The following is a 10615-nucleotide window of genomic DNA, read 5'->3' on the forward strand; positions in this document are numbered from 1 at the left end:
AGCATCTTAGCTGTGGAGGGCAGTGTCACTGGCCCTCATATGTGGGATCCGAACCAGGGCCCTCTGGCGTCCCAAGCCAGTTCTTAACCATCGCGACACTCGGCCAGCCCGAATTATACCTTTAATTAATCACAATTTCTCATTCATTGTGAAGTTTTTAAGCTAACATGATTGTTTCTTTCAAGAGATCATATTAATGAAATATTTAATAGTAAGTGAATATGGTAGAATCAGAGCTGCAAACATATTTTGTTCTCACTCTAATAGCACATTTAAAAGCCATTGTCTCTATATGTGTTTGTAAATGAATATTTTAATCAATTTTATTTAATTACTAGGTAGTTATTTCCTCTCAAGTGTAGAAAGTATGACTACTTTTAGGTTCCTCTTAATAATTTGCTTTTTCCTTAGAATGAATCTTTCCTTCATTGCAAGTCATCCGTGTACTACTGGTGTTGACTTACATTTATACATGCAAAAGTACATTTGTGTAGCCATAATCAACATTATTTAATTTTTGGCTTAATGGAATTAGTCTTAAAGAGATGAAAAGGGGCCAAATTATTAAATAGATACAATATTTCCAGTCTTTACCCCCTCTTCCCACCTACAATAACCTTCACTGCCAAAGCTTAGCAAATCATCTTTAATGTTAAACCCCTTATAACTTTGTTTCAGTCAGGATTTTCTCCCTTTAAGAGCTAAATCTCTTCTGATACAAATTAAGCAATTATTTTTTATTTGTCCTTAATGGAGATGAAAAGTTACCTCCATCATAATGACAACAGTAACGTCAAAAAAGTAACACATATACAACACTTATGATTGACAAAAAGCTTTCACAACATTATTCCAGTTGAAATTTCAAGTCATGACCTAGATGTGGGAACTTTGACTAGGTAAAAATCCTAAACCATTGCAATCTTTTCATTCCCTAGCCCCCTAAAGCCCTTAGGATCCAATGAAACCCCAATCCCACATTTGAAGAAAATGTGAAGGGAAGTATGGGTTGGAAATATGTTAGGACTCGATTATGCTCAACTCTGAAGCCAGGAAAACAATTTTAAAGAGAAGTTGAGGGCTGTGGTTTTTCCTTAGCATTGAGAGCATGTTTGTATTTTTGGCGCCTCTCTTTTCACAAGTGTGTTGAACTTGTCAATACATATTGTTCTTATTCTACCCCTACTTTTGTGATTACAAAACTGAGAATTTATTGTACTAAAGCCAGTTGTCAACAATGTATCAACAAACTCAGGTCATTTCTTCATGAATTAATGTTATGCATGACCAACGTATATATCTAAACTGCTTAGTGAAAAAATAATGATTGACATTGCACAATAAGCCATGAAAGAGCACTTAATAAATTTCCTAACCAGACTGAAATATCACCTGGAAGAGTTGTCATGAGTGAACAGAACAGTTCACACTGGGCAATTTCAAAGGAATGTATTTGAGTAAGAAGAAAAAAAAATTGCAATAGAGATTAGAACTTCAGGGAAAACATAAATAATCTTGTCAAAAAGCAAATATTTCTGGGTCCTGAAGCTTATAAAATTGAGGGGCCCAATTAGGGCCCCTTAGAAAAGGAATATAAAATTATTATTATAAAATTAGGTACAGGGCTACCGGCCGAGTGGCACATTGGTTAGGAGTTGGCTTGGGACGCCAGCTCTGAGCAGCAGTGCCCCAGTTTGGATCCCACATGAGGGCCAGTGATGCTGCGCCCTCTACAGATAAGATGGTGAACAACAGCTCGACCTGGAGCTGGGCTGCCGTGAGTCACCTGTGGCAGTGTAGGCTGCAGAGGGGCTGGCGGGCAGTGGGCATGAGCTTTCGTGAGCTGCAGTGAGCCACCGTGAGTGGCTGTCCAATGGCCTGCGATCTACTGCCTCAGCCAGGAAGAGCATAATGGTAATACCAACATGGGCAAGTGAAGCGATGTCCTCCACAACTAGACTGAAGAGCCAAAGGACAGCAACTTGTCTGTTTCCCTTCCCTGACTCCCCAATAAAATCTTAAAAAAAAAAGAAAGTATACAAAAAAAATTAGGTACAAAAATTAATATTATGGACTTGGGGTGATAATGATGCATCAATGTAGGTTCATCAGTTGTAACAAAAGCAGCACTAATGGGGAATGTGGATAATGGAGCAGGCTGTGCATGAGTGAGGGCAGAGGGTATATGGGCATCTCTGTACCTTCCACTCCATTTTGCTGTGAACCTAAATCTGCTCTAAAAAAATTACTATTTATAATAATTGTAATTGTGATAGGTTTGTGTTCTACAAACAGAAGAATTCTGATAAATTCTATTTTGCATGATTTCCATCAGAGTTTTTTTTAAATATGGTAAATGTATAATTGTATACACTGCATATTGAGCATATTCCTACTGAGAGAGGTTTTTCTTTTCAACAAGGCTTAATGAGAACCAAATACTCTGCTTACAATTTTTTTTTAAAGATTTTATTGGGGAATTGGGGAGGGGAACAGTGTTGGGGAGTTGGGGAAGAGGACCAGCCAAGTTGTTGTTTTTCAGTCTTCGTTGTGGAGGGCGCCTGTCGCCATCTGGCTGCCCTTCGGCAGCTAGTGGTCTCTAAGCTCAAGGTGCTGTGTTCAATCTTAGTTGCAGGTTGGCATAGCCACCATCCCATGCGGGAGTTGAACCAGCAGCCTTATTGTTAAGAGCGCACGCTGTATCCACTCAGCAACTCAGCTCAAGGTGCCGAGTTCAGTCTTAGTTGCGGGTGGGCATAGCCCACCATAAAACAGGCAATCTTGTTGTTACACCAGCTGAGCCATCCTGCCAGCTGTTGGCAGCTCAGCGACAGCTCAGCTCGGGCGCAGCATCACTGGCCCATGTGGGAATCGAACTGGCAGCCCTGTTGCTCAGAGCTCGTGCTTTTAAGCCAACTCTTAACCAACTGAGCCACTCGGCTGGCCCCCTCTGCTTACAATTTTAACATCTAATAAGTGGAAGAATTTTCCACAGACTAGTTTCTGACTTCATACATTTCAAACAATGGTTCTCTTCCACTACCTGGCACACTTCAGGTGCCAGGCCTAGTGAGATATTCATATCATGAATCAAGATGTATCACTCTTTCATGTTTCAATACTGAGTGAGTTTGCCCCCGGAGGCAGAGTTGTAAGGTATTCCTGGAAGTGATAACAACTAGACATGAAGGAACCTCATGTTACTTCATGTAACTGCACATAAAAATATCACCCTAACTCCAGAATGAATGTACCTCCTAACCTGCAACTATATAGATTATTATATAAAGAAGAAATTCAGTCATTCAACATTTAGCAGTCATTGAGCTTACACACACTATTAGCCAGTGTAGAGAGTACAAGAATGTTTAAGACAGGGTCTTTGACCTCTAGAAACTCACCTACAATCTAATGAGGAGAACATACTATTTTAATAAGTGACAAGACCCAAGGAAGGAATTGATAAATGGAATAAGAAGTGTACAAATATAATTATTTGCAAGTTCATAGAAAAGGGACATTTCTTTTGGCAGGGAGAATCAGACAGCTTCAAGGAAGAGGTGGCAATTGAGCGAGGCCTTGAAAGTTAAATAGAAATTAAAGGAAAAAATCCGGGTGGAATCAGCTCAGAGCACATTTGGAAAATAGCATGAAGTCCACCTGGCTGTGAATGGGAATAACAGGAGGGAAAATACTTTTAAGTCCAGCTTCCAGGCTACATACTAGCAATATTTCCTTCAAAGTGAGTTTTGTTAAAGGAGTACATGCGTGGGAGACATTGCAATCTCCTTTGGATAGAGAGAGAGAGAGAGAGAGAGAGAGAGAGAGAGAGAGAGAGAGGAATGGTTTTAACTAGCATAATTTAAGTATGGTCTTACAGGAAACAACAGGGTGGACTAGGTCACCATGTCTATTGTTTTCTTTTTTCCTCTTTACCCAGAATATAGTTTCCACTCTTGGATATCAACCAAATCTTCTTAAGATCTAATACAAAAGTTATGTTCCCCAAAAAGACTTCTTTGACATATTATTACCTCACTTTGCTGGCTCTTATATTTCACACCCTGTCCCACTCTCTCTTCCAATCCTGCTTTCCCACCTCTGTCCTGCCTCACATCTGTTCTCTACACAGCAGCCGTGGGATCCTTTTTTCTTCTTCTCCTTGTAACTTTCTATTTTGAAATACAGTAAAACCTTGGATTGCGAGTAAAGTGGTTTGCGAGTGTTCTGCAAGACGAGCAAACATTTCTAATACATTTTAATGCGGTAAACAAGCGATGTCTTGCAATACAAGTAGTTTGTTTCCGGAACGAATTATGCTCGCAAACCAAGGTATTACTGTAATTATAGATTTACACGAAGTTGCAAAGATAGTAGAGAGAGGACCCATGTACCCTTCGCTTGGTCTCCTCCAATGATAACATCTTGCATAACCATAGTGTAATATCAAAATAAGGAAATTGACAAAATTGACGTTGGCAATCTATAGATCTTATTCAGATTTCAGACGTGTGTGTGTGTGTGTGTGTGTGTGTGTGATCTCCTAAAGCCTAGAAGATCATGTAACTTAGCTCAAAATCCTCCAAAGTCTTCCTATCTCACTCAAAGTAAAAGCCAAGGGTTTAGCTCTACAAGGTCCTAAGTCATCTTTCCTCCCCCCACCTCCGTGAGTCCACTGCTGCCCCTGTCCCCTCACTATCTCACTCCAGCCACACTGGCCTCCTTATTGTTCTTGGGGTCTTTGCACAGTGAGTTGCTCTGCCTGGAATATCCTTCCCCCAACTATCCCTGTGGTACTCTTCTCTTTATTTAGGTCTCTTTTCAAAGATTAGTTCTTCAGAGAGGCCTTTCCTGATCGCCTTATAACATCTTCCTTCATTTTCTATCTCCTTATTTGCTTTAATTTTTCTTCCAAGCATTTATCACTAGGTGATATATCCTATATTCATTTCTTTATTTATTGAATTTCTTCCCTCACTAGAATGAAACTCCACAAAATTAGCGTCTTGTTTTGTTTATTGTTGTACCTAGAATAGTGTCTGGCACATAGAAGGTACACATTAAATTATTTGTTAAATGAGTGAATATTTAATTTATACCATTTTATTGAACTTTTTATGTTATCATTTTATAATTGTTTTTAAACTCATTACATTCTATATGTTCTATCCCCTTACCATAGGTTCTAGGTAAATTCACATTCATTGTTATGATCTCAGAAACCTGATTTTCTGCTTAAACTTGAGGGAATAAAACCTGGTCAAAATCTTCTATTTAAAAGAAGTTACACTGAATCTTTTCCCCCTTACCCTCTTTCCCTTGTTTCTCCCTGTTTTTCCTGGTTCACACTATGCAATATCAGAGAATGTAGGTAATGGGAAATAGAGTATGTTATGGGATTTTTGCATTTGCACATAAAGGAAGTTTAAGGCTTGTATAGGTGTGTCCAGGTAGTAGAGCCTGTGTCACAGCCACGGCCTAGTTGCAGAGGCTGGGAAAGTATTTAGTGTTTTTACTTTCTATAGTGAGATGAAGGTTCTGACTCATAAGGTAGGAGATTCCCAAACTTTGGGAGGGCTGCAGATGTCAGTAAGAATGTCAATGGTCCACCATAACTGGGTAGTTAAATGGTGAGATCCTCTAGCCACTACTTCCTGAGTCACAGTTGGCATCTGGCTAAGACCCTTGATTGAAAAAGGAGAATATTAGAAGTTTGAGCTCTCTGAGCTACTGAGGTTGCAGCAGGCCCATCCACAATGGAGACTGGGCTGAGTAGTAACTTCAGAAGCAAGTGAAAGCATCCATGGCAGCCTGGACCAAGGTAAGCAGCTGGGTTGGGGGCCTTGTTGCTAGGCTGCAGAGGGCTGAGCAGCTATGGTCACCATGGGCTCCCCAGTTCTTCTGGCTCACTCAGATTAGCTCAGACTCAGAGTAGCCACCCTCTAGGCTGACTGATAACCAGCCAAGATGTTTCAGCATTGCCAGGCATTTCCAGTTCACTGAAAGCACATTCGTATGGGCCATTCCCGCCAACACTAACTAATCAGATCAAAAGCAGGAAACTTTGACCTGTAGGCTAATTAGATCCAATGCTCATTTTAATTTCTGATCACTGGAAACATTGGCGAGAGACCATAAGTGTTAAATAAATGAATCAACTTGCCCTACAGGTTAAGTTGTTGCCTTGTTTTGCTAGGTAGTGAGACAATGGCCAGATCTATATGACAACTGAACTCTAACCCACAATCCTTACAGCAACCAACTGAGGAAGCTGAAACACAACCTCTTCAGCAGTTGGCCTAGAACATCAGGACTAAGTCAATTGCCACCCTCCCAACTTTTTGCCCCACTTCCAGATCAGGGTCAACCAGCCAAACATGCTACCTGGACCAATCACACAGGATGCTCTGCTCCTAGGCAGCCTGCCTCCAGCTTCTTCTTGCCAACAACCTACCATCAGAGCACACCTGAAGCGTTTCTTTTTTTTTTACTCTAAGGCTTCCCCATTCCCTGGCCTGGCTTTGAGTCTCCGTCAAACACAAATGATGGCGGCAGAATCTCTTACTGTAGCAAGCTCTGAATAAATAGTCTGTTTGTTCTCATTTAGATGATCTTCATTTGTTTCCATATTAGGTAAATACTAAATTAATTGCCTCTTGCAGTTGTTAGGTATAATATTACACACTAGTGGCCTAACATAATGATCTAGTCTTAATGATCTGCCAAGTGCCTACATCTCTTCTCACCAAAACCCAAACATACAGAGTGGCGGGGGGGGGGGGGGGGGGGGCGGGGAGCACGGTAGTGGGGAATACAACCAATGTGAGAATCAAGCTCACTGCTTGAATCTGAGGCAGGACCACAAAAATAAAAAGCCTTTTTAGAACATAAGGAGTGTTCTTCCTTAGCAGGGATTACTAAGTTGATCCTTATAATTAGCCCTTCTGAACGCCTATTTACATGTCATTCCCTGTTCACATGGATAAGAAGCACTACCAAACCTTGTATTGTAGATAGCTGTGCTTTTCAACGTGTTTTGACCATTAGTTATAGCAAGAAATATGTCTTACATTATGGCTCAGTATGTTACTGAAAAAAAAGTGTCGTAAGAGTACTAAATCCTCACCACATGCAATGTTCTGTGATATTTTTCTGTCTTACACTGTGTATTTAATCACATTAAATATAAATAAATTATATATTAAAAATTCTATATTAAAGATATACTCAACTGCAGTCTGAAAGCTTCCTGAAGCTGCATAGGGGTGCTCAGTCAGAATCCAGGTAAGTGTATCCTTAAACGCTCTTTGCATTATCAGGTGGGACACTCATTTAAAGAACTCTGGTGCAGCGGCCCTCAAACTTCAGTTGCACGAGTATCACCTGGAAGACTTGTGAAAACTCAGGTTGCTGGGCCTCAGCCCCAGAGTTTCTGTTTCAGGCAGAAGAGGGCGGCATGAGAATCTGCATTTCTCACAAGTTCCCAGGAGATGCTGCCGCTGCCGCCATAGGAACCACACTGCTCTAGTGAATCATTTTTGTAAATCAGATAACCCTTTTGTGCAATGAATAACTATTTCCCAATTTAACTGCTTATCATATGAGTTTACCAAAGCAAAGTACAGTAATACCTTGGTTTGCGAGTATAATTCATTCCAGAAACAAACTACTCGTATTGCAAGACATCGCTCGTTTACCATGTTAAAATGTATTAGAAATGTGTGCTCGTCTTGCGGAACACTCGCAAACCACGTTACTCGCAATCCAAGGTTTTACTGTATATTGTATTAGTTGGATGTGTATGAATGTAATTTGTGTACGAGCAGGTCAAAGTCGGGAATTAAGAAAGACAGTCTGTTTGCTGATTCCTTCCAGCAGCCAGCCTGCTGCTCCTTTTCAGAGTTCTTTTACTACTCCTATGTTTATTTGAGACCCTGTGCTAGGCTCTAGATTCCAGTCAGTCTGGGTATTTTGTATGAAAACATTTCCCTTCAGAAAGCTGTAAAAGGGTGCTGAGGTCATTTTTCTGTGCTTTTAAAGCCATTTCGTTCCTGATGGGTGAGGATCAGGTACCCTTCCAGGAAGAGGAAGGTGACAAAAGCAGGCCACTGCTGTCGATTTTAGAGCTCCTAATCCACAGGTCTTTGAAAGGAATATTTTCCAAACCTCCTCTACGAGGAGCAGAACGCCTGGGTGCTGGTTAACATTACAGCTCCCAGTCCCTTGGTGATTCTGATGCAGTGAGTCGAGGATGGGGCCTGGTTGTTGCATGTCTAGCAATTACTCCAGGTGAGTCTTAATTAAAACCAAATAAGTATGAGAAACTCTGTTTTAAACTATTTCTGAGTCCAACATAGACCCCAGAATTATATTACCTGAAAGAAGAAGGTATTCACCATAGTTCAGTGGTCCTCAAACTGTGCTGCATATAGGAATCACTTGAGGAACTATAAAAATGTCCGATGCCTAGGCCACTCCCTATACCAATTATATTAGAATTGCCCTCCCCACCTCCCCCCTGTGATTCCAATTGGCAGCCAAATTTTAGAACCAGTACAATCATTTATATAAGTTAAGCCCCTCTTCATCCTGGAACACCTTTCACCATCTCTTCCCATTGTAGTTGCCTCCCATCACCATGAAAACCTACATCCTGCTGAAGTGTTGGGGGCCTAAGTGTTGGGGCAGGTAAGGTCTCCTCAGGAGATCTTGAGGGGTCTCGATCTGCTGAGGCAAGCAGCCTATTTCTGTGACTAGATCATTACTATAATGGACAGGGGGTGAGGTGGATACAAAAAGGCGAAAGGAAGAAAAAAATTAATTTCAGGTTCATTTGCTCAGGCAGCCAGTGCCTTCAGATATGGGTTCCAACACTAGTGATGAGGATGGCCTCAGTAACAGAGAGTCCTCTATGAATGAATATAAGGACAAGTGAGCAGCTCATTTATGCTACATACAATGTCTTCGCTGCTGTGACCCAACCCTCACCTGCAGGTGTCTGATGAAGGCCTCCTAAACTGGCATGGGAGGGGTCTGAACCCTTAAGAAACCCAGAGTTCTCCTAGGAACTGCACTCTGTCTCTGTGTCTTGATCACTAACAACCTGGTCTCATTCTAAGGGGATAAAAGCCTCTTCCCTGTGTTAACTAAGAGGAATGTGAAACCTGGCTGGGTCCTCCCTGATTCCTAGAGTGTATGTGTGAGGGCGCTTCAGTGTCTGGGAGAATTATAGAATGGGAACAATGGAGAGGAGAAGGAAGGAGCATGTGGAGAGAGGGGATTTGAAGACACAGAAGAGGGGATAATTTGAAGATTTATTTATGAATGCCAACCTGTTTATAACTCTAACAATTAATGTGGTTATAAATATGTTTGGCAAGGAAAATGCTTTGCAGAATTTGTCATTCCAAGAGACACAAGTACAAAACTTTAGGGCTGGGCGGGTGGCGCAGTTGGTTAGAGCGCGAGCTCTGAGCAACAGGGTCACCAGTTCGATTCCCACATGGGCCAGTGAGCTGCCCCCGAGCTGACCTGCAGCTGAGCTGCCAACGGGTGGCCGGATGGCTCAGCTGTACAAGGTTGCTTGTTCGACTCCCGTATGGGATGATGGGCTGCACCCCCCCGCCCCCCCCCCACACACACACACACACTAGATTGAAAACAGCAACCGGACTTGGAGCTGAGCTGTGCCCTCCACAACTAAGATTGAAGGACAACAACTTGACTTGGAGCTGATGGGTCCTGGAAAAATACAGCATTCCCCTTCCTCAATTCCCCAATACTGTTTCCTTCCCCAATTCCCCAATAAAATCTTTAAAAAAAAAAAAGTACAAAACTTGAAAAACATCAATACTAGTTCTGAATATGCCATTAACTAACTTTGAGACCTTGGACAAGTCACTTAACTTTGCACTTCACAGTTGTGTGTGTTTGTTTTTGTCTACAGAATGCTATAATATTAATATTACACACCTTATCTCTCTCACAGGGATTCCATGGAGGTCAAATGAGATTCCATTAAAATAGTTATAATTAGTTACATTTGCATAATACTATATGATCCACAAAGCACTTCTGCATATGTTATTCCATTTACATGAAAGAGCTTTGAAAAATTATAAATAGCTATAAAAGGACAATACTTAAGTTTGAATACCAGCTCCATCTCCCTGTACTTCCATTTTCTCATCAGTAAAATGGGGATAATAGTAATATCTACTTCATAGGTTGTTGAGAAGACTAAATAATATGCACTTACGAAGTTATCAGCTCAGTGCCTGCATAGGAGAAATACTCAACAGAATTCACTTTGTTCAGGTCTCTATGCAAATGTCACCTGCTAAAGGTCTTCCCAGGCCTCTCTATCTAGAATAGTGCCTCCCTCTACCATCCCTTTCTACCCTTGCCTTTCTTTAGTTTTCTGAGTAACACTTGGCATTACCTGATATCATATTGCCTTATTTGCTTACTGTCTTTCTTTCCCATTAGAACAGAATCACTATGAAGACAGATTTTTTCTTTCTTGTTTCTCTGTAGCCCCAGCATCTAGACCAGCGGTTCTCAACCTGTGGGTCGCGACCCCTTTGGGGGTCGAACGACCCTTTCACAGGGGTCA

The sequence above is a fragment of the Hipposideros armiger genome, unplaced genomic scaffold (assembly GCF_001890085.2).
Source record: "Hipposideros armiger isolate ML-2016 unplaced genomic scaffold, ASM189008v1 scaffold_292, whole genome shotgun sequence".
Classification (NCBI taxonomy): domain Eukaryota; kingdom Metazoa; phylum Chordata; class Mammalia; order Chiroptera; family Hipposideridae; genus Hipposideros; species Hipposideros armiger.